Source organism: Thermobia domestica, chromosome 12, assembly GCF_964235325.1.
Source record: "Thermobia domestica chromosome 12, izTheDome1.hap1.1, whole genome shotgun sequence".
NCBI classification, from domain to species: domain Eukaryota; kingdom Metazoa; phylum Arthropoda; class Insecta; order Zygentoma; family Lepismatidae; genus Thermobia; species Thermobia domestica.
The window spans coordinates 30,708,846-30,733,228 of NC_137465.1; the positions used below are offsets into that span (position 1 = coordinate 30,708,846).

Below are 24,383 nucleotides of genomic sequence, written 5' to 3' on the forward strand. Positions count from 1 at the left end.
CTGTTTTCTAAACTTGTTCGTTTATTTTAATATGTTGCTACCTTCTCTGTAAATTTAATGATATTTCTAAATGATAAATGAACGTAACACATGCATGGCAACCTACTTTATGCCGTGAACAACTTGCGGATTTTCTTAAAGTTATAGAGAAGTGTGAGCAATTTCAAAGATTCCATTTTAGCAATTTTCTTTTAAGTTTCTCCACTTTTATAAAGAATGCAATGCAGTCTCTCTCTCTCTCTCAACTTCCACATATTTATTTATTTAAACACATCTCCATGCAAAACACAACAATTCAAAGTTAGTGCATCTATTTCTCATACAAGGGATTTTGCTAAAATTGGTGTAAGCAACTTTAAGTTCATTTCCCTACGTAAACTTTTCTTCGTTCACATTAGGTAAATGGCAAGGTGGTCCTATATAAAGCGCGACCAAATATAAATCCTAAGTTCTAAATTCCATACTAATTAACTAGTATACAGTAAGGATAATTCACAATAATACATTATTTTTACGTAAAATTACTATTTATTTTGCTCTAATGCATAAAGTCCTTAGTTCAATTCTTAATAGGTAAACAGTGTGTGTATGGCTTTCTCTCACTTTGTTCAGAAGCGAAACTATATAACCATTTGCTTTAGCCTACCCTCCATATTAACTTCTAAAAACAAGCAAAATGCATTCCCCCTTCCTACCACAATGCAGCGCTATTCTCATGTCCGGGCGTTATCAAACTTAGTATGAGGCTTACTTATGGTTAGTCAAAACAAAGTACGTAAGTTATATCTCCCTTTTGTGTGTGTGTGTGTGTGTTATTTCCACAGCTCTTTTTTAAAAGAAAAGCATTAAACTGCTAATGTATATACAAAACGTTAGCAAGGAATAATAACAATTACTAATTCAATATTACCTTCGTCCTACAAATTGCCTAAGTAAGTTTTAAATGAACAGATGTTATTTTTATTAACTACTAAATTTATAATACGTTTAAAACATGCATTTACTATTAGGGTATTACACTGGTATTACCCCCATACAAGTCATTATATCATATACTCAATAATAAATATAATTTAAATGTTCCCCTTCGTAAATCAACTCGTTACGCTTCTACATCAAATTAACACAAATAACTACAAAAACTTCCAAACAATTTCAATAAAATACTCAAACTTCAAAGTAACAGCGCTATATCGGACGCATTTATATTTAATTTATTCGTAACTGCATTCAATCTAACTTACACAATAAGAGTTTTGTGCTTACCAAAATGAAAGACTGCGTCTATTACAACACATTTCTTTTCCAGTCAATAGTTACTATTATATATCGCTTATTATTCTATTCCTATAATATTTAATCAGTGTTCTTTTACATTGCTCATATTTCACAAAAATATTTACTTTATCTAAGTTACGAAAAATAACAATTAGGATCCCTTTCTTAATTTCCAAAAACATATAAGGCAACATCCTACAAGCATTCATCAATAAGTTCCCCCAGTGGGCGGGTTTCAATGCTGTTTTCTGCTTTTCCATGCCTTTAAGTTTCTAAACTAACAAAGACAATAGCAAACAAGTTTGCTACCAGCCCCCTCCTTTCTAATTATAAATTAATACTTCTACAATGCAGGTCAAAGCCAAATCTTTTGTCACTCCCCTCTGCTTTTTTCTCCATTCACAATACAAAACTTTACCCCTAAGTTAACAATATCTATGCAAACTTACGTTTTACTAATTTCCAGTTCTGTTCCACTGAACAATAAATATTCTTCCTAGAAAGAAAAAAGAAAATTAATAAATACTACTGCAACAAAAATCATTTTTACTACTACTACTAGCAAATATCAAAACAATTTTATTTTTTCTTCTACCCCTAACATTCTATAATAGCTCAGTGGTTATCTAACCTGCATAGGGTCCCTAGTTCAATGCCCATCTATCATAAAATAAAATTTCTGCTGTCCACCATTTCATACTTGGTCCCTCACTTTAATTCCCGCTCGCTCGCGCAAAAAAGCTAAATAAAATTCTTTAACAGAGTCACAAATAGCATGCCCACAAAACATTTTATTCATAATAAAAAATTGCATTTCAAATCTCAATCCAATACCCTAATATTTCTTCTCCTATAATGATTTTCATAAAACATTACCAATTTAAAAAATCGCGCTAATACTACTTTCCGCCCTGCATTCATATACAGTATTCTAATACTGTGTATAACATAAATCCCTTCCCAATGCCGTGATTTCCGCTACCGTAAACATCTATAAGCAACCCTTCCCGCTGCTTTTTCTTATCCAATGTATTTACTACTTCCTATGTATCTATTTTGCGTTTCCATAGGCTAAATGTACGCTAAATATAACATATCATGCCTTCCCGCTGTCGCCCATTGCTTTTGCTAATCATTCTGTAATCATACGCAGTATAGTATACTTTTCACAATGTAACATCCATAGTCGTAATCATTTATTAACATTAATATTCACTGTGCATAAAACTTGGCAATCTGCGGCTTTGCATACTATAAGCGACCATTTCCACAAATCTCTACCATGCATGCCTCACCATAATACGGTATCGTCAAAAGCCATCTTTTTAATGTACTACAGCCATATACGCAATGCCTGCGTTTTTTCATCGCACCGCAGCATAGGCGGCTCGCATATACTTAATCATGAAATTTTACCGTACCGCTAAAAAGTTTACTCAATAAAAATAGCGGTCACGCAAAACAAGTGAGATTACATACACCGATTCGTTATATTTATTTATTTCTCGTACACAAAAGTATATTTCACATACATATAAAATCAGTTTACTGTAAATCAATTTCTACTATACATTAGTATTAGTTATCGTAACGTAAAGTGTGTTAACCCAACAATGTGTTCTGCCATATAGACATTAGGTGAGTAAAATGTTTCTTCTTTTATTCCATTCACAATATATAAATGCATTCTTATGTTATTACTATTCATAAGCTCGGACCAACACATAAACATAAACATACATATACGCTCTTTATAATATAATGATCCAGCACGTGAATATACTAACTTAAATTTCATCATTGTCTGCAATAATTCAGTGGTAAAGCGTTTACCTTTAGTGCTTACAGTCCTTCATAAATCCCTAACCAATTATTTAAACATTTTCATAACAAACATCCGGTTTGCATTCTTTTATAAATTTGTTGTACACAAAACCGTGTGCGTGGGTTTCCTCGGGATTCTCTTGTTTCCTCCCACTTTCTATTTACCTTTCTTTACAGGTTTCATAAAGGTAATAATACAAAAATCAGCGTCTCCTTTAGCCTAGCCGTCATGTAACGTAAAACTTAAAGATTTCATTTCATTTCAAATTTCATTAAACATGTTAAAAATAAGTTTTTCTAAATACTCCACTTTCCTTCCACATATTCATTCCACCAATCATCATTCAGTTAATTTAATTATGCGCCTGTCATTAAACTAAAAACTCGCATTTCCCAAATGTACCACAACTTGTAAAACACACTTTTTTCCTAAATATTTAAATAAAGCAATCTCATTTAAAACTAGTGTATTTATACAGTACTTACGAAATAAAAACAAAAACAAAAATATTTCTTTTCGCCATTAATCTCTGCTTATTATAATTACTCTGCTAAACAAAAAATGGTGGAAAACCACCAATGGCCAAGCTAACTTAAAAACTAATCAACGCCCCGCCCATCCAGTCACTTCATTTCAAACAAAAAGTCAACCCTTCTGTCAATTTTCAAGACCCCTGCAAGATACCAATATCTTCAACCCCGCCTTCTGTCAATTTTCAAAACAAGTTCTTTCCTTGCAAGATACCAATGTCTTCAACCCCGCCTTCTGTCATTCAACAGCTTCTGCTAGTTAAGAAGACTCCTTCAGCCATATTAAAACCAAACAAAGTTAGTTCATTATTTTGTAATTCTGTTTTAAAAGAAACAAGAAAATAAAATTCATTTCTTTTCTTTTCAAATAAAACAAATAAAGGTCTTTTAACTTCTAAGTTTTCATTTTATCTTAAAGCGATTGCCTTCAAAACCCCAGCTCCAAAGTAAACATCCGTCGTGGCTAAGCGGTTAGCGTACGCGCCTTTCACGTAATAAGCCCGGGTTCAATTCCCGGCTGGGAGCATATGTACTTCGGATTGTTAATAAAATCATTACAAGCAAACTCTTGTAAGCATATACAACAATATAGTATTGCTGCCAATAAGGAACGCTAAATTAATCATTATTCTACAATTATATCTAATAACAGGGCATTTATCTCATCATATATTTTTAATATTCAATTCATATAAATAAAAATAAAATTCCTTACCTTCAACAATAAATCCAATCGTTCCAATCAACACAAACTATGGCCACAAACAACTTAGCAGTTAAAACACAAAATTAAAATCGTGTAAGGCAATAGACTTTATTTATAAATCAGTTTTGCTTCTTATCCACAAAAGGCGGAGGGATTTATCTTCCATTTCAAACCCACGCATTTCATCCCACGTTCATATTATAATCGTTATCCAAAAAACTTCCGCTTCTCCATGCAAAACTTCCCTTTTGCCCACGCAAAAGGAGGGAAAAAGAGAGTATTCTGTTTCTAACTATCAAATCAACTTTTTTTCAGGAAGTCTGCTCCATCTTATTCGATCATACTATAATTCCCACTAACAAGCTCGATATACATATCATTATTTCCTGTGTTGATATTCTAATCAAACACACAAGTTACGTGACTCAAAGCATATAATGCTTTCCCTAATTAACAAATCATACGTGACATGATCCACATCTTGTTTCTTATTATCTTATATTCAGTTTCCGCTAAAAAAAGGGGAGAAAACATCATTTTTCAATATCATATCACACCCTCTTCCGCTGTAATTAAAATTATCATAAAAGATTCAAAGTATCAAACTTTCTTCCGCTCCAATTAAAATTAGCGACTCACAAAATTAATCAAACTTGATAATTTTTATCACTTCCGTTCTAATCTCTCCCAGTGCTATTCAAGGGAACACACAGTGATAATTTCCCCTGTATACCATTGGTTTTAATATCAAAATTATAGTGTTATCAAACCGGATATTCTGAATAGATCCTAGTCCATTTCTACTCACCATGACCTAAATTCACTCCTGCATTTGTACAGCGGGGGACACTTCTAACTGGTACACCTTAGCCGTAAATCTCCATATGGCTGTACCATTTAGAAGTGTCCCCCGCTGTATATAGCGCATCGAATTCTTGGTCCACAACACATTTGCTCTGATTTTGATAGTGCTTATGTCGTTTCATATCTACATTCTTCTATGCTTTCAGGCCAATAGCAATAGCAAGGGCGTACGCCAGGCACCTTGAATCTTGATTTTTTACGCGTACAATCCCTCGCTTGCTTCGTAACAATTCTTCATTCTCTAATACTCCTTGCCGCAAACCGCCATAGCCACGTGGAATATCCACACGATGAAAATAAACGGTGAATGGTTCGTGAAGAAGAAATGAATTGTTACTTTGTAAAACTCTTTCGAACGAGGCCCACATCGTCTCCAGTGTCAGGTTTCGTGCTTGGCGAAAACTCACCCAAATTGGCTTATTTGTGTTTCGTGGCGATATTACCGATAAACCAAGCATTGCCTCATCGTCGACATTGGCTAATAAATGGTCCAGCATCGCTTGAAAACCATTATGCACGTATTGGATAAAATTGGTTCCTACGGGTGGTGCGTTAAATTGAATTTCGATCATTCTACCCTCAATGTTAAATCGTCTATAACGACGAGTGATTTCATTACGAACGATAAAAACCCGATTCGGCCATGGTTAAAAAGGGAAAACAAACAAACAGGTACAATTGCGATAAATATGTAAGGGGAAAAAAGGAATTGAGCAGCGTGAATTTACTACAAAAGAGAAAGAAAAATCTTAATCACCCGATAAACAGGAAATCATAACATTGATGATAAATTCTTAACTAATCAATTCATGTAAAGATCCTGAGTTTGATTCCCGGCGGGGCGCTCACTGCCTCATTATTAAAACACGCGTACTAGAAATTAAAGTTTTTTTCGGATACCATGTTTTAAATAATTATGTTACTGAAATGCGTGTTTTATTGTTGTCATACTGGAAATCAAACTCGAGACCATTACATCAGCATGTAACTGACCTACGATTCTGTAGTGATAAAAATAATGCATGAAATGAATGAATGTTTCAACAGTGCTGAGATACAACAAAGTACGCGCACAGATCAGCATACCCTAACGGTACGCGTAAGCATTTTTTCCCTCGACTTTAAAATTATGCGTTTGCAAGTTTAAGAGATCCCGGGTGGTTGCTCGAGTATCACGTTAAGCTGAAGGGACGCTAAACTAAAACAATGGTTTTAAAGGGAATCGAACCATATTATTTTCAGGCATAGTTTTCGAAATTTTGTAACGCATTCTTTTAAAAACCTAAGCTAAATATGATTAGCGCACACATCTCTCGCCATGGTTCAATTTCCGACGGGAGTTCAGATTCAACATTAAGCCCACACTACTGAAGGGACGCTAAACCAAAATAAGCAAACCACATCATTTCTCGTGCTTAATTTTAGAGAACACGATACTTTTAATGTGTGGGCTTCCTGATTCGATCTCGTGAGTTTCTTCGGGGTACTCCCACTTTCCCATTCCACTAATTCCTTCATAATCATTCAAATGCTCTCTTAGCCTAAATATTTCGTATTAAAAGTAAAAGTGTATTAGTGATCCTCATATGTAGTTTATAATTCCCACAAATATTAAATAAAAATGATTTTCGAATCTTGTGTGAAAATAAAATCTCACTGAACTTACCTCAAATTCAATGAACGAAAAGTCACCGTAGTAAAGTTTAAAGTAAAGACACTTCTGAAAAGCGCACCTTCTTCACTTGACAGTTGAGAGTGATGTAGGATTTGAAAAATGGAATTTAGATTCTTATTTAGGTCGCTATGAAAACGACGTCAACATCACCCAATCAGAAACGAGGAAATTCATAAAATGACTTCACAACGAACCAATCAAAACGCTGCTTTCGTCATGAATCACGAACCAAAACGATGTGTAACAAACGATCGTGACGTCATTCACGTTTCTCAATAGCTACATCTAGTATCGCAATTTTGATCATGACATCATCCCAAATGCTTTCTGCCAGAATCATGTCACTACCTGTCGTAAACTGTGACCACATTTTAGTTGCCTCATATTCCATAAGAGAATGTCAATGTTTGCTTTTTTCATGAATCATGCTGGCACTTTTATAGTAAAACAAAAGTAATACGATACAACATCCGCTGACGCTTGCATTTCAATCATATGTGCTTCTATGTCAACACACAAAGAAGTATTTCAGCATTTTATTTTAATCCACGAAAGAAAACGTTATTTTCTTTTACACATCGTAAAGTATTTCAGGGACCTTGGTTCGAAACCCACCAAGCACGATTAAAACCGAACTCATTCATAGCTAAATGGTTAGCATACACGTCTTTGGTTTGAAAGACTTGAGTTCGATTCCTGGAGAAACATTTCTTAGGATTTTTCTTTTTAGTTTTCTAAAACTTGGCTTAAAATTTCAAAATTTGGTTTAAATTTGTAGTTCGAAAATTATAAAAGTTTAGTTCGATAAAAAGTTTGATTTGAAAATTCATAATTTGATTTACATCTTTAGTTCGAAACTTTTGTTTTTAAAAATTGGTTTAGTTCGAAAAAATTTTGTTTCAATTTTTTTAGTTCGAAAATTTTTTGAAATTTTTTAGTTTCAAAATTTTTAGTTCGAAAATTTTTGGTTTGAAACTTTTTGTTTAAAATTTTTTAGTTACAAATTTTTTAGTTCGAAAAAATTTTTAGTTTTGAAATTTTTTTGTTTCAAATTTTTTTAGTTCGAAAAATTTTTCAGTTTGAAAATTCTTACATTCTGCGGAACAGTTTCGAAAAGAATCGGAGCAGTTTAGGTAAGAAAAATCTGGCAACACTGTTTCCATCAATGAAGCGCTTACTGAGGAACAAATCGCTCAAACTCACAACAATGTTTTGCAGGAGTTTTAACAATAAAATCTACAAGCGACAAGGATGGACCCCTCTTTCACTATTGTTAAAAATAAATGTATCCTTTCTGAAACATACTAATTCAAGGACAGGATCTCCACACGTAAACATATAAGGTGGACAATTTCTCCATCAAGGTACGAAAGCTGGTAATCATCTTATCTGTCAAAGAGAACGATAATATTTAAGGTAAACTGCAGTAGAATATCATGATACCAAAAAGGTTATTTAAGGAGGAGGTTGAACTCTCCATGGGAACTTCAAGGTACCAAAAAGGATTACCATAAAAAGGGAACAAAATTCTAAAATCCCGGTCGAGGGTGGATCGCCTGATCTCATGACGTCATATCACGTAACCTAAAAAAAATGGAATTTCTCGCATGGGCTGGGACTAAGATCATGTGACTTCTATCCTCCAATCAAAATCGAGGTACCAAAGCACTCATCTTACCCATAAAATGAAACAAATTTCAAAAATTCAGAGTGAGGGATTTCCCCACAAAGATGACTCATAACGTTATACCATGTAACCTGTTCACCATGTGGCGGGTCTAAAATCATGTGACCTCTATCAGCCAATCAGTATCAGATATCAAAGTACACTTCAATAGGGTACCCGAATTTCAAAAATCCCAGGGCCTAAGATCACGTGACCTCTATCAACCAATCAGAATCAGCACTCATCTTAACCGTAAAAGGGAACGAATTTCAAATATCCCACGACCTAAGATCACGTGACATCTGTCAGCCAATCAAAAACAGGTATCAAAGCACTCATCTTACCCGTAAAAGGAAACGAATTTTTAAAAAATCCCGGTAATAATAGCGAATAAGGGATTTCCCCGCAGGGTGACCCATGACGTCATACCGCGTGACCTGAGGGCGTGGCTAAAATTTGAATTTCCCGCGTGGGCTGGGCCTAAAGTCACGTGACCTCTCAGCCAATCAGGATCCAGAAAAAATTTGCTGATTCGGCGAGACATACGTCGGCCCCTACTACTATATGTGATTGCATTTGTGCTGTATCTTCAATAATTTCTAAGATAATTTGTAGTAGAAGTCACTTTCCTTTTGTCAACCATTTCCCTATTCTTATTTGCGTGACAGACTCTCCATCCTAGATATACTATCCCAAGTCCAGAGAGATTACATTTCTCATGCTTAACACAATGCAGGGAAGTAATTAAAAACAACCGTTTGACCTGCTATAAAGGTACCATCCTACATCTACCTGCTGCTGAGAAAAACAGCTTGAACGGAATATTAGCCACCACTCAACGTCCTCGCAAGCCTTCTTCAACGTTCTTCAGGGTCTAAGTCTCCTAGACATGACGACATTACAAACGTGGGATTACATTATGTAATAAGCTAATGATCAACAAATTCAGACTTCAGAAACCCGTTGACCCGGCGGTCCGTGGGAGGGCTGGGACCTCTTGGATCTTCGCACGTCAAATAATATGCTTGTTGTCTTAACCGATATTTCTATTGTTTATTAGTTTAGTATAACTTCCAATAGTTTTACTTGCAATGCTATCGCACGCTTAGAATTTGATTCTTTAGGTGAAGCGACCAAAGACAAAACTCCATTGTGTTATACGACATTTTTTTTTATTTGTGCTAAAACACAAAAGTCTGTTATGAAATTGATTGAAAATTTCACTATCAATATTAATGTATTTTGTTGTCAGAACTGATCGCTGAAGTCATGCCCTATATTTTTTTTTATTTCAATGAAATTGTTGAGAAATATGAAAGAAAAGACGAGCGAGTAAAATATGAGCTAGTTATGTGATTGAGTCCTGTTCAGAGCATGGTTTATGATTTACTGTCTCGTCGTTTGAATTATTTTTATCTTACACGGCAGGACCGTGGAGTATAATTAAAATGATAACATTCAATCCTCCAGTTTTCGCATGGCAATATGTTGTTGCAATGGTAACATACAACCAGCTGCGCACCAAATTTTTCTTGGAGGGATCCAAAGCCAAGAGACTGGAAAGAGTCTAGACCCTTTCGACCCCCGTGAATGCATCCCTGATGCAAACAAAACAAAATATAATTCAAAACGAGTTACGAACTATTGATGTGCAAGGTCCAGACACGGTGCTTCCAATCCCCCCCTTCCTTCCGTGGATGGTTTATATGTAATATATCTCCATACTAACGAGGAAGGTCCATAAACCGTGAGAGTTGAATTTTGATGAAAATTTGTGACAAGCTTCGGTTCGAGTTGCTAAGTAATGTAGTAATAGTCACTTGGTGCGCAAATGCTTCGTTGAGCTGCTACACCGACGCCATCTTGAAATCCAGTAGGCAATGTCCAAGAATACCCTTTTGACACAAAAATGAAAAAGCTTTTGATAGATCTGACTTCAGTATTGTAAACCAAGGTAGAGCATCTATATGTGGGAGTACTTCCAGTGCATGATCGCCATTTTGAAAGGCGCCATATTGAATCACGGTCAAATATGATAAATGGTAAGGGGGTCATGTGGGGTATCAAATAGCACTGGAATTTACTCCTGAATCCATTTCCGTAACCAAAGTTTATATATCTGTTTTCACTTCAGAGTTAAGAGCTCTCTCGCTCACAGGAATATATAAAAACTGTGCAATTAAAATGTGTGTTATGAAATGCAGTCGTGCGAGCACTTGCAGGATTTTAACTAATGCAGTAGCAGTCACTTGATATACAATAGCCACTATACCAATCAGATCTTGAGACAAGTGAGAAAAATCGTTAATTAAGTTGAAATGCCTGTAGTGAAAAATGGAATAGCAGCATGCTACAAGTTATATCTATTTCAAAGTGCGATGGAATAGACTGCTCGTCGATGAAACACATGCCTAATAGTACTGACGAGCAGAGAATACCAAAGGGATTGTTCAGATATATATTAGAAAAATGATATAAACTGGTGAATATTAGTTGAACGACCAAAATGGTTCGGATTCCACTATAATCAGTAGGTCCACGTCTCCTTTAGCGTAGCAGGTATAAGTGTAAGACGTTGGACTGAATCAAACCAAAAATCTATTTTAGGCAATTTTACGTGGTCCGTTGTAATCTGTTAAGTTTTCTTCTCCAATCTTGAAATCTTAGGCAAAGACCATCATTGTTGGAGAATATTGCGTTCTTTTCGAATACTCATACTTGACAACCTATAATTTACCGTGCATATTACGAAGTTAAAATACTTTAATGTATTTATTGCCAGTTTGTCTAAATACAATCGATTTATTGCTGACCCATTGAACAATTAAGGGGATTTAAATTATCAGTTCACAGCCAATTCTTAGAAGAAGATACACCTGGAAGCTTAGAATTCAGTTCTCTTGTGTCTGTTCTGCTATTAGTGATAGGGGAATGCATACACACCTGCTAAGAATAGATGGCAATAAAGATTATTACAAGATTCAATACCAAGTTGCAATCCATAAAACAAGCCTCTTTCTTGCTTTTTCTTCCATATTAAATAATTAAATATCTGCAACTGTCCACCTTTAACGATAAAACACTTGTTTATAATAAGGGCGAGACTAGTTTTCATATCAAAACTTGATAAATAACTAATTGTACCAGGTGTTCACTTGTTCGGTATACAAGTTATATGGCAGAATTTTCATAATGAAAAAGCATTCTGTTGTGTATCATCAATTTTGTGCGCCAGTCCTAAAGGACATGCTTGCATATGCATGGCAGAAATGTGGGTACGTCACAGGAGCAATAGTTGGTTCATTTACAAATGTTCTGCAGCAGTGTCGGATTTACGTATAAGCTAAACAAGCTATAGCTTAGGGCCCCATATTCATGGTTGCCCAAAAAATTCAAGGAAAAAATTGAATGTACATTTTCAAAATATAAGAAAAACAATAAATGAAGTAACATCTACATATAGCAACAATGCTTCGTTTGTGTGGGCCCCTATGATGTAAGTAATCTGCACCTTCTGCTAGTCTGCTTCGTAAAATATCACTGGTTTCTTCATTTCTGTATATAGGGTCCTACGTTCATCTGGACACATAAAGGGTCCCATTATCTTCAGTAGCTTAGGGCCCAACCAAACCTAAATCCAGCTCTGTTCTGGAGACTAGTAGAAAATAGTGTCTGAGGTAATGAAGATTGTGACGAAAGTGCATTTGTTAAGTGTTTGTACTGCTCCACGATACTGTGTGCTAATCACTTCCTTTTGGATCTCCATCATCAGAACTGAAGAGCAAAAGGTTAGTAGGTTAATATTTGCTTATGTGCATCAGTTTATATTATTTTTCTATTAATTTTCTAATAACTTCAAGATATATTCTTGTAAAGTCATATATACCGTTGCACCTAACTTATATTAAAGCATTTAAATGTTATGCATAATTGCAACACACATAGACTCATATATATAGCACACTTTGAAATAGGTATAATTTGTTACAGTGCTGATATTCCATTTTTCACTACAGGCATTTCAGTTTAATTAACAATTTCTCTCACTAGTCTCAAGATCTGATTGGTATAGTGGCTATTGTATATCAAGTGACTGCTACTGAATTAGTTAAAATCCTGCAAGTGCTCGCACGACTGCATTTCATAACACACATTTTAATTGCACAGTTTTTATATGTTCCTGTGAGTGAGAGAGCTCCTAACTCTGAAGTGAAAACAGATATATAAACTTTGCTATTTGATACCCAACATGACCCTCTTACCATTTATCATATTTGACTGTGATTCAATATGGCGCCTTTCAAAATGGCGATCATGCACTGGAAGTACTCCCACATATAGATGCTCTACCTTGGTTTACAATACTGAAGTCAGATCTATCAAAAGCTTTTTCATTTTTGTGTCAAAAGGGTATTCTTGGACTTGCCTACTGGATTTCAAGGTGGCGTCGGTGTAGCAGCTCAACGAAGCATTTGCGCACCGAGTGACTATTACTACATTACTTAGCAACTCGAACTGAAGCTTGTCACAAATTTTCATCAAAATTCAACTCTCACGGTTTATGGACCTTCCTCGCACGTGTAGGGATATTTTTCCAATATGAGGGATTTTTGACACTAGAGGGTTTTTTACCAGCGGGAACCTGGCAATACTGATTGAACTATACATTTTCGATATTCTTTTGTTAATTTCCCTAAAAAGGGGTGAAGTATAAATAAACAACCTAAGACCAAGAGCATGGAATAAGTATATGTATAGCAGAAGGGTATTATATAATATAGTATTGAAAGGCAAGTTTTGTGTACATTTAGTTGTTCGCATGTTCAAGTATATTTAAAAAAAGTCTTTTTTACAGTTTGTATAAAAAGACCGCAAAATTCAAAAGCAAACTGTAAATGTTATCTATGGTGTTACTAGAAAAACAACCACATGCGATAATAAAAATAGATAAAGGTAATAGTTAAGAACAGCTACTTCTCATCTCCCGTGCACGAAGATACATCTTACTGTTGCACTACCTAAACACCCTAAGTACAAGGGCAAGGACTCAGTCTATTACCTACTTTTTAACATCCTAGATAGTCAATGAATAATTCCTGAAAGTATGGCGTTTCTCGTCCTTCCCTAAATGGGAAGTGCGGCTCCTTAACTATAACCTAGATAAATTGTAAGGCTATTCCAGCTTAAAGAACAGTGTTGAGGAATTGATTCTGGATGCAAAGATTTGAAAAATTAAGAATAAAATGTAAGAGAATGAATCAATACTGAACAGATAAAACCAGTTGTTTTTCTTTGTGGTAACGTCGGGAGAACGTAAGATGAATTTCACCAAGACGCTATACTTACCTAGAAAAGAAAAATTAGGGTGAGAAAAGATCACTCAGAACAACCTATCACACTCTAACCTAATCTGAATTTGAAGCACATTATATCAAACTCAAACCGAATCTTTTTTTTTTTTCTTGTCTTTTGCCGTATCGCCGGACTACTTTGAAAACTTAAAAAAAAAAAAAAAAAAAAAAAAAAAAAAAAAAGCACCAAAGTGTACTACATTCGGTTACATTTTGTTGGATTACTTCCATTGCCCTTGTACACGCCTACTTTCTTTAATTGTCGTTCGTTATTCTTATACACTTCCACATAACTAAGACATGATATGTCACAGCCTTGACATAGAGCCGCCATTTCCACACTGCCTTCTACGCTACTATATCATAGGAAATGTACCTCTCCACGAAATAGTCCTTCCGCCTCCACATACAGTACTGCTTAGAACATTAAAAAGAAAAACAACTTTCTTCACTTTGAGTATTCCACTTATCTCACTTTCAGTCATTCATCTTCACAAACTTAAATAAATTGTCCAATTGACCTGGTAAATTTCCTAAAATTGGTCCGGCGATACGGCACTTAACTCCTTTTTTTTTTTTTTTTTTTTAACTAAAAGTTACTTTTTTTCAAGTTGGTCACTACAAGTTATTATTATTATTTTTTTTTTTTTAATTTGTCAATAAAAGTTACTTTTTGGGAAGTAAAGTGACTTTTTCGTGTGATTTATGATTTGTATTGGCAGTTTTCTAAGAAAAATATTATAAAAATAAATGGAAAAAGGCAGAAACATGTTACTCAATACTCTTCCGAAAGCTTCAGTACTTGCTGCCACAAGTGGAACAGTCAGCTTTATTCTCACTTCAGCTTTTATTCTTTCTAAAGCACAGTAGATAGTTGGTGGATGCTTAAGCTCCCAAGGTGGGGTTTGAGAACCCCTCTGTGTCTATTCTTCTATCACAATAGTCTTTTAATTTTCTCTCGTAATAGTTCACGCTCCGCTCAACGTTGTGTGTTTGTGTGGTTCATCATGTTCGTTTTGTGTTAATGCTTTATAATGTCTGGGATGAAGAAATTCGGAAATAGGCAGATCTGGTTCCACTTACTCAGAAGCTTCTTACATCTGCTAAGTCTGCGCACCGTAACTACAAAGCATACTTAGAAAACCTAACAAAGGAGGAAGCTCAAAAAGAAGTAAAGAAGAAAAGATGAAACAAAACAACAAACAGAGAGAGTCGATGGAGAAATTGACAAAGTCAAAAAGGAGCATGATGAGATTTTGGACACTTTTTCGTGTGCTTTTGGTCACTTTTTCGTGTGTTTTTTGTCACTCTACAACTATTTACAAGAGACCAGACCACTGAGCCCTGCCATATACGAGTGTTTTGAACACATGTGAAATAACGACCCCTACTTTCAACTATGAAAATATTAACATAAAGTTATTTTTTAGTGACACCTAGTACAAGTTAGTTCGTGTTTTGTGCGCTGTAGTTTTTATGCCGTACGTCCACACTATATTTATACTCATCGAAGTTACAAGGGCCACGGTGGCTAAGTGGGAGACCGTTTACCTCAGGTGCATGGGGTCCTGGGCTCAATCCTAGCTCCCGCCAAGTGAACTTTGTGGAAGACAAGCACAGTGTGCGTGGGTTTCCTTGGGGTTCTCTCGTTTCCTTCTACTTGCTTCATTCATTTCTCATAATCACCGTCTCCTTTAGCCTAACCGGCATAATCGTGGGACGTAAAACTCAGAAGTTTCGTTTCATTTCATTTCCATCACAGTTACAAATAACGAATCAATCACTACCAAGTTGGCTAAGCCAGAGTCACTACCAAGTGATTTGGGAGAGAAACTAAATAATGCTTGAAAGTTAAACAATCATATTAACAGTAGTTTAGCGTCCCACACGTATGCCCTTTAGGCTATAGGAGTTGATAATTAAAGATTCCCCCACCTGGAATCTAATCCTACCACGTACACCCAGGTCACACATGCTAGCCACTGTTGGCTGGGCTAAGCAGACGTTGAAATGTTCATTCTGCCTTCCTTAGGGGGGAACGGACAAAATGGCAGGGGACAAAATGGCAGGAGGACAGAATGGCAGGAAGTTAATTTGAATTGTCGGGTTTTAAACTATGTTGTTTCTTGATAAATGAAGATTTCAACATAAATTTTCGATTTATTCATTATGCTCCAAAATTCGAACTGCTAATAATATTTCAATTCTACTTGACAGTCATCTACAAACACCTTACTATTGCAAGCTTTCTATTCATACCAGCAGTGTCTTAATGAAAGAAATTAGTTTTAGTCGTAAGATCTTTTCGGGTATTACTAGAAGGAAGCAGCTTTTATCCTTATTTCTCACTGTGATCTGTATATGCTCAAGTAAAGACAAACAGTTTCAAAAGTTATTGAAGTTATTTGCAAGACATTTTAAGTAACAAGAAAGAAGAAAAAAAAAAAGGAAAATATACATACATCCTCCATATTAACTTGCGAATAAACTAACCTCTGTATCGTACAAAGGATCAAATACTTTCTGTGGCAAAGAAAACGAATTAAAATTGGTCGATTCGACTCGTTCCGAAGTTTTTGACGAGAGGGTATGTGGGATGTGTGCTCATTATTTTCTGGTGACTGTCTCTAGTATTTTTAAGTCTATAAAATATGCATAGGGACAAATTCAAGGGAAGCTCGGGGCAAAAATCATCGGAGGAAACAAATTGTAGAGTACTCACAAGAAACACTAGAACTTTCGGTAGACATAGGATCTCCCGTTTTCAAAATATAGGATATGAATAATTGTATATGTCATATGATTAATTGTATATATGTCATATGCAATTTGATAAGGTAATAGTATGAACACAAGAAAGAGCATTTATCAACGTTTAAAGATACGCAAGTCATTACACAATTTACTTCATTAATAAATATGATTTAAGTGTCGTCATAACAATCTTTCGTGGACTCGTAACCTGGAAGAATTCTGATAAATTCTACGTGAATCTAAGACGAAAATCAGGACACATTTTGTACATAAGTTTACAAAACGAGACGAGAAAATTTTGATTCGAGATAGGATTTTTACAAACATTTACGACATGAAACAAGAAAACCTGAATTCTCATCTCATCTTGAGGGCAACGCTATAAGCAAGCAAATTAGAAATCAAATATGCACGATCATGGTTCCTTTAAGCTGCACTAAGCTGTAAATATACCCAATATCGCATTGGGGGTGAAAGTGGAGCGATTAAAGTGGAATGCCTGATAAGGTTCCTCATAACTCCAGTAAAATTCAGGAAAAAATCTCTGAATTACGAAAAAAAAAAAAAAAAAAAAAACATACAAAATACATTTTCAGGGTAACTCTTACAGCCATTACGTTATTATAAGATTAATGCTACTTCTGAAACTGATTTGATTGAATATGTATTTGGATAACGAAACTACTTTCATAAGTTTTTCAAAGTATCAAGTTTGAGAAGAACGAAGTTTATTTCCACTGTTGTTATCTCATTGCTCATAGATACTAGTGATGAAATAATTGATCGAAAATCACGCGGCCGCTTCTTACATCAATTCATGAAGAAAATTAGTTCCAATATTAGGTACCTAAGTTCAGTATTAACAAAAAAAAAAAAAAAAAAAAAAAAAAAAAAAAAAAGCATCTTGCAACCATGCGTAGCACATTTTAATACTTACACTTGAAATAAAAATATGACTGGATAAAGACGATTTCCTTTGTCTTTGAATTTCATATGTGAATAACAATATAGGGCTTTTCAGATAGAGGAGGGGGAGGGGCAGGTTTTATTAAACAAGATCGCACATCTGATATGTTTTAACTATTGGCAACTTGTACTTGCAGGCTAAACTCAGTCTTCTGAAGTCAAACGGCAAATACCATTAAGATGTTCAAGAGAATAACGTATCAGCACTATTACATACTACAGACACAAAGATACCACTAGGCTCCCAAGTTTCAAAACTATATTGTGTGTGAAAGCAGTTAGTAGATTTAATTCCTTGTGACATGATAGCTAGACCCTGAGAGAAATTCAGAAGGAGTCCACGGGAAAATTCTTTCGTCATAAATATACGTTGTACTACTTAGAATTATTATAAAACCAAGATATCAACTGGAAGATGGTTAAAAAGAAATAAATTTAAGAAAAAAGTTAAGACATGGATAACTGATATTTACCCTCTTTTACGCTCTTGGTTCAATTTAGCTGTATTTATATGCTTTGGACATTTGAGATAGAAATGAATAAATCGAGAACCGATACCTACTAACAAACACAATAGGTAAAACCTAAAAATACGAGCCCTAGGAGTTATAATTTTTTGCCAAATTAACTTCCTGCCATTTTGTCCTCCTGCCATTATGTCCCCTGCCATTTTGTCCTCCTGCCATTTTGTCCTCCTGCCATTCTGTCCTAAATTCTTCGTTAGGTCTCCTGCTCCTACAAACGCACCCAAACCGATTCTAGGTTCCTTCAACAATAGTATTCCTTTTCTAGCAACGAGCATTTCTCGGCTCAGGTTTACGTAATGAAGACATGACCCTTGTAGATAAAGACACTTTTTTTCTTTGCAGCGCGACACATTTTGGAAGATTTAGAGTTAAAATTCAATAATTTGCATAAAAAGTCTTGTTTATAAAGAACAAAGTTCTGCAGCCGATGGAATTAATTACAAAGTAATACAGTTGCATTTTAGGTTACTAGTGTAAGGAGTGCATATGAGAGATGACTGTATTAGCATTTTTTTACCGGTGGTGTATTTCTGGACAGTGTATAGAAGCTATATTGTATATTTACAAGTGGAGTGCTAGTAGTATGCAACCATGACAAGTGCCATTGAACTAGTATCATTGCCAAAACCTACTTGTTTTTACTAACCTTGCTTACGCGTATACCCACCGTCGTTGATGCGCCTGCTCATTTCGGATGCACCCCTCCAACTTCGCTGACCTCCAACTGACTTGGTTGAATAGCGTTCGTGCTTTCTGGTGGCCACTTAGCACAAGTTGCTTTGTTATTTTTGCACTGTAGTTTTTATACTTTAGATCCGGACGTCATAGTTATACACGTTTCGCTAAGTAAATGCAATTTTTTTTAACAATTTCTTCTGATGGCCTCCTTAAATTTTGTCTATGCCAAGTGCGATATTTTCATGTCGCCCAGCACAAGTCATTTAGGAGACAAGAAGAAGGAAATTAGTAAAATAATTATAATTTTTCAACAATCATTTCGAGCGGTGCGCCAAAATTAAACCTGCACGAAGTTTGATGTGTATGAGCATGTTCCAAATCGTCTCTACAAGCAAGAATTGACTCAATCATTTCTAAAAGGCAATGTATCCACCAAAGTAAATTGTTGAAGAGAAAGAAAAAACTGGATTGCAAACTTGACGTGTTCAATGGCATCATCATATTGAGACAATAGTGTAGGATATGTAACAATGTGACGAGACAATTGGATTTTTCACAGGGGATGCGCGTTTCTTCGTACGTCTCAACTTTGCACTAAAATGAAAATGTGGTACGGATGGACATATGGCGTTCTCGCAATGACTGATTCAATTGCATTTAATCCGGTTTAGGGCAGGGCGAAGCTTGCGGGCATGCAAAGGGTACATTCGTACGATGAGTGTGCGCGTAAACTGTCATCCACATGAACCACGAACCAACCTTTGCTGTGTGGTGGCTTATTTTTAGTTTAACGTCTTACAGTTATGTACCGAGGTTAAAGGAAATATTGATGATGAGTGATAATTGTGAAATGAAAGGAGTGAGAGAACCACGAGAAAACTGCTGCACAGAGTGGTTGTCCATCACAAAGGTCACTTGCCTTGCCACGGAGCTCGGATCGAACCACGGACCAAAGGTAAGAACTCTACCACTGAGTTTCCGCGTGGTCAATATAAACAATTTTTTCCTATTCCTATTCTGGGCAGGAAGAAGCTGGTGCATTCGCGCAAAGCACGGATTAGGTTAAATAAATAAAAGTACATAAAGTATGTATAATAACAGTACATAAGTAGGTAGCTGCTACGAGCTATTTTTTTTTATTACAATTTTAAAACTTAGTCATAAATTTTAACCTTATTTTCAAGACCATTTCTATAACTAAAATATTTGACGCGTACACATATGATTTCCTGTAATATTACTAGGCATGTTGCTTATAAATTTAAAAGATAAGCAACACTTTCGGAAAGAAAGACGTTAAGGATTTTTTTAATGCTTAACTCACATCTTTGTCGCCTAAACACATGAACTATTTGTGCAATAAGGTTTCATTGTAATACAATATATTTCACCCGTAAATTTTCCAAATCGTACGATCCCTATTGAAATCTAGTAGAATAGTTGCCTTACCTGTAACTAATGTAGGACGATAGAAAGATATATCCAGGTTCAGAATACCACCTATGTACCTATTATTGATTGCTTTGGGGGAGTGAGAGATTTTTCTAGTTAATTGATATACAAACAGTGAAAATATTCACAACTGGAGCGAGATTCACCCTCGTGTTACCTTGGCGATGCATTATTATTATTATTCTTTTGATTTGGATGCTCAACCATTTAGGCCATACCTGGGGTGGAGCTGAGCACTAGGTAAAGACCTGCACGGGCCGAACTTTTCGGTCCGAGCCCAATCCAGCCCGAATGTAATTAGGCCCGGCCCAGCCCGGGCCCAAAAAGTTTTAGAGATTTTCGGTCCGGCCCGATAAGTTTTTTTAAAAACTCTTGGCCCAAGCCCGGCCCGGGCCCGATAAATTTTAAAAGTTTCATTTTGTAACATTTTTCACGGCACACTTCTTCAACGTTTGCCTTTATTCTAATTATCGTTTAACGAAAGTCAATAATTATTAAAGAATTGCAATTAATCGGCCCCAGCCCGGCCCAACCTGAAGAGAAATCAGTGTCGACCCGCCCAGGTCCGGCCCGGTCAAAAGAAATAACAGAGTCGGCCCGCCCAAGCCCGGCCCGTGCAGGTCTCGGATGGCATTTAGTGTCTCTCTCAACTCGTTTCATGGTTCCAGAACCGAGTACCTTGTTTTTGTCTAAATTGTGATAAAGGGAGAAGTACAAGGGCCCTAGGGGCTTCTAACTCCCTTCGCTAGCTGTCCCTAGCTCAGTTATATTTTGTAAAGTAAGTAATAAACTGTAAATCTTATATGTGCAAGATTGGGGGAGATACTAAATATCAGCCCAGGTCACAAGCACTAGGTGACCCGAAAACATATATATTAATTTTCGATTATGGAGAGTGCATGTGCAAAACATTAAAAAATGATATTTCACGTAAAGCTCTTTTCTAGTATAATAGGGTTCGAATGTCTTGAAGAACAAGCGAACCTATAGAATATTTTGGTTAGGGAGAGATGTGTGCTGAACTATTATGTCAAAAGTCCTACACCTATTTTGCGTGTCTTCAGGGAGAAATTTATAATTAAAACAGCTGTGAATTGAGGAGGTGTATCTTTTACCGACATTGTTTTAGTATAATACAACATACAGGAAGTTCGTTACAGTCAACTCAAATTCTGCGGTATTTTTCTTCCTTCTGAGAAGTTAGATTCTTAATCGATCGAAATTAGGGTTGGTAACTTTAGGTTCAATTACAATTTGACATGAATGTCTGAAACACAGTGACATTGACCGATTATTGTTATCAGTATGTCGGTTAATTGCACTTTATTGTCTCATAAAGTTTGTTTATATATATTACGAAATCTGTCCCTATGGTTATCAAAAATGTGTAATATAAGTCCGTACGTTTAGCAACATGTTGCTAGAATTCACAGCACTGCACTCCACTCCGTTTCACACTGTCCTGTACTTCTGAATTTGTAATCAGAACGTGTAGCGCACCGTTGCCCCAAAATTTGACATATCTACGCGTCGAATAGAACAAAAGAATTAACTAATTTCAAAAAGGATAAACAGACAAAAGAAAGAAAGTGGCGGGAAATCGAAAGAAAAAAACTTACATCTTTTGTCTGTTTATACGCGATAAGGCGATAAAGCAGCTAATTAATAAGGCTTATGTCCTCTAAATAACACTTAGATGGAGCTTATTTAGGCGTTGGAACACTGAACATCAATGTACACGTAAATACAGCTTAAAAGTCAAATGTTAAAAAAATTTAAAAACTCAGCGTTTTACCAAATTTTCAAGTTATTTTTGGCAAATCAAGGATTTGTGCTAAAATTCTCAAATTTTGTGTGTGAACTTAATGCCACCAATGGCACCTTTTCCACACTACGGGTCATCGAAAGTCTGAAGGTTTTTTTTTTTTTTTTTTTTTTTTTTTGCGCCACCCTAATGAGCATCGACATCAAAAGTGGAAGAATATATGAGGTTAACCAAATAGCAGTCAAAACAATGAAAACATAGTTTTACGCTCCCCAAGAGGGCCATGTTGATGAAGTCTGCTGTAAAGATAATGGCTTCAGTTTTTAGGTATGCAAAACGTATCCTAATTGATTATGTTCCACCTGATAAAAACATCACCGCTGAGTACTATGTAAAACTTTTGGACAGACTGCAAGTAAATTTAAGGAAAAAATGCCGAGTTTATCGAAAGAGAAATTTAACTAGCTTCATGAGAATATTCGCTGTAATGTAATGTCCAAAATCAATGAGATTTGCTGATACGTTAGTTGCATTCACCAGATTTGACTCCATCAGACCTTCACCTCTCCCCCAAGCTGCAAAAATACTTTTGTAGACTTCAGTTTTCTTCAGATGAAAAACTTCAATGGAGGTACATTTTGCATATCGGGAGGGATCTTTCTTTTTTTTCTTTTTTTTTTTTTTTTCCTGTGATGGAGTAAAGGCTTTAGAACATCTTTCAATCAGTGGTACTAATTAATGTCTAGAGAAGCTAATGTATGTCATTTCATTAACCTTTTCAATGACATTTACGAAAAAGGACATTATTTTTGTTGCCCATAATTTTGGTGATTTGATTAGCTTTGCCTCTTTTCTCAGAGCACTTACAAAGAATGATTGGTTACACCGTTGTAAGGGTTATTTTATTAACCAGATTGCGCACATTCGGCTGAATAATGCATAATAAATTTATCGGCTCTCATTTTCTTAGACTAAGTAAGTAACCCTCGACTTACGTTAATTCGCAATTACGTAATAAATCTCGAAAATTACAACTGCTATTTGAAAAGTATTATTTCAGTTTATTTTACGTACAGGTACTTTCTTTACTAGCTGAAATGCTCATTCTCAGCATGGATAGAACAGTTAATGCGAAGTACCTGGACCTCTTCCTCCCTTAGGATACGCGTTGGGATAAATTAGGAATTAACCCTTAAAATGATAAGGTGAGTCCATTGGACTCATCTCGGAAAATAAATCAATTACAGTAGTTTACTATAAGCATTATAGAATCCACCGTCAATATATGATCGCTTTGTGTATTATCATCGACGAATAAACAAGCAATCCTTATGCATGTGGAAGGTTTATTACTTTATTACGTAAAGATATGCCTATAATTCAAAATAGTGAAGAAAAACAAGTTGAGTCCAATGGACTCACCTCATCATTTTGTGTTACAAGTAGAGATGCAAAAAAGCCGGCTTTTATGAATCGATTTTTTTTTCACATAAAAAGCCGGCTTTTTTGGGAAAAAAACGAGAATTTTGGAAATTTTGGCTTTTTTCATTTTCATGATTTTTCTATCTAAATAGCTTTCTTATAGTATATTCTGTAGTTAGATAAGAATTCCATGACCTAAATGCGATATTTCGCTCTGAAATTCACCATCAAGATGGATGGAGCACATGTTTTACGAATTAAAGCTAACATGAAGAATGTAGTATTTGAGGGCAATTTTAGAGGCTATTTAACTTTATTTTAGCTTTTGAGCTTTCGACATTTTTTTCTTCTCTAGATCATTTCAATTTGTCATCCGTGTTTCATTTCTAAGAACTTAGTACTCTAGCTTCTAGCGCAAAAGTTAAACTTACGTTTTTCTATATATTCGTCAAAGCGTACGTTTTCAATATATCCGTCAAACCGTACTTTCACATTTCTGTTATAATGTAGCTGTGCAGTGATTTAGCAATAATTTTCCAGACACAACCTTGAATACCAATTTATACAAATAATCAGTAGCGGATTTAGAAAAGTATTTTGGGAGGGGTTTTTCTTACTAATTTTTAGTTTTTCTAAACATTCATAATTTTTATTTGACGGGAGCTTAAAGTTTATGAGTAAAGGCATAACTAATAAATATTTCGTTTGTTGCAGACATTCCGTAACTTTGGGGAACAGGCTTCAGTCCAAAAGACCGCCCCCTAACCTTCGCAAAACCGTCACTGCTGGTAATTAGTAATAATAACGATTTAAAAACAATAAGAAAGGAAGTCGGCCAACTCACAGTACACGCACTATTTCTACATTCACAGATGGAATGAAGAAAAGCTTTGTCAGAATGGTCGAATGCTGGGTTGAATCCCG

At 35.5% G+C, this 24,383-nt stretch overlaps 1 protein-coding gene across 1 annotated transcript in view; it reads left to right on the forward strand.

Moving 5' to 3' along the window:
* The first annotated feature begins 13,203 nt into the window (after positions 1 to 13,203).
* The window catches only part of LOC145666388 (transmembrane protein 216-like), a 30,177-nt gene continuing 18,997 nt past the window's right edge, over positions 13,204 to 24,383 (forward strand). Inside the window, exon 1 of the mRNA XM_081733584.1 lies at positions 13,204 to 13,334. The gene's annotated coding sequence lies outside the window, so the exon portion shown is untranslated. The remainder of the gene's footprint in view (positions 13,335 to 24,383) is intronic.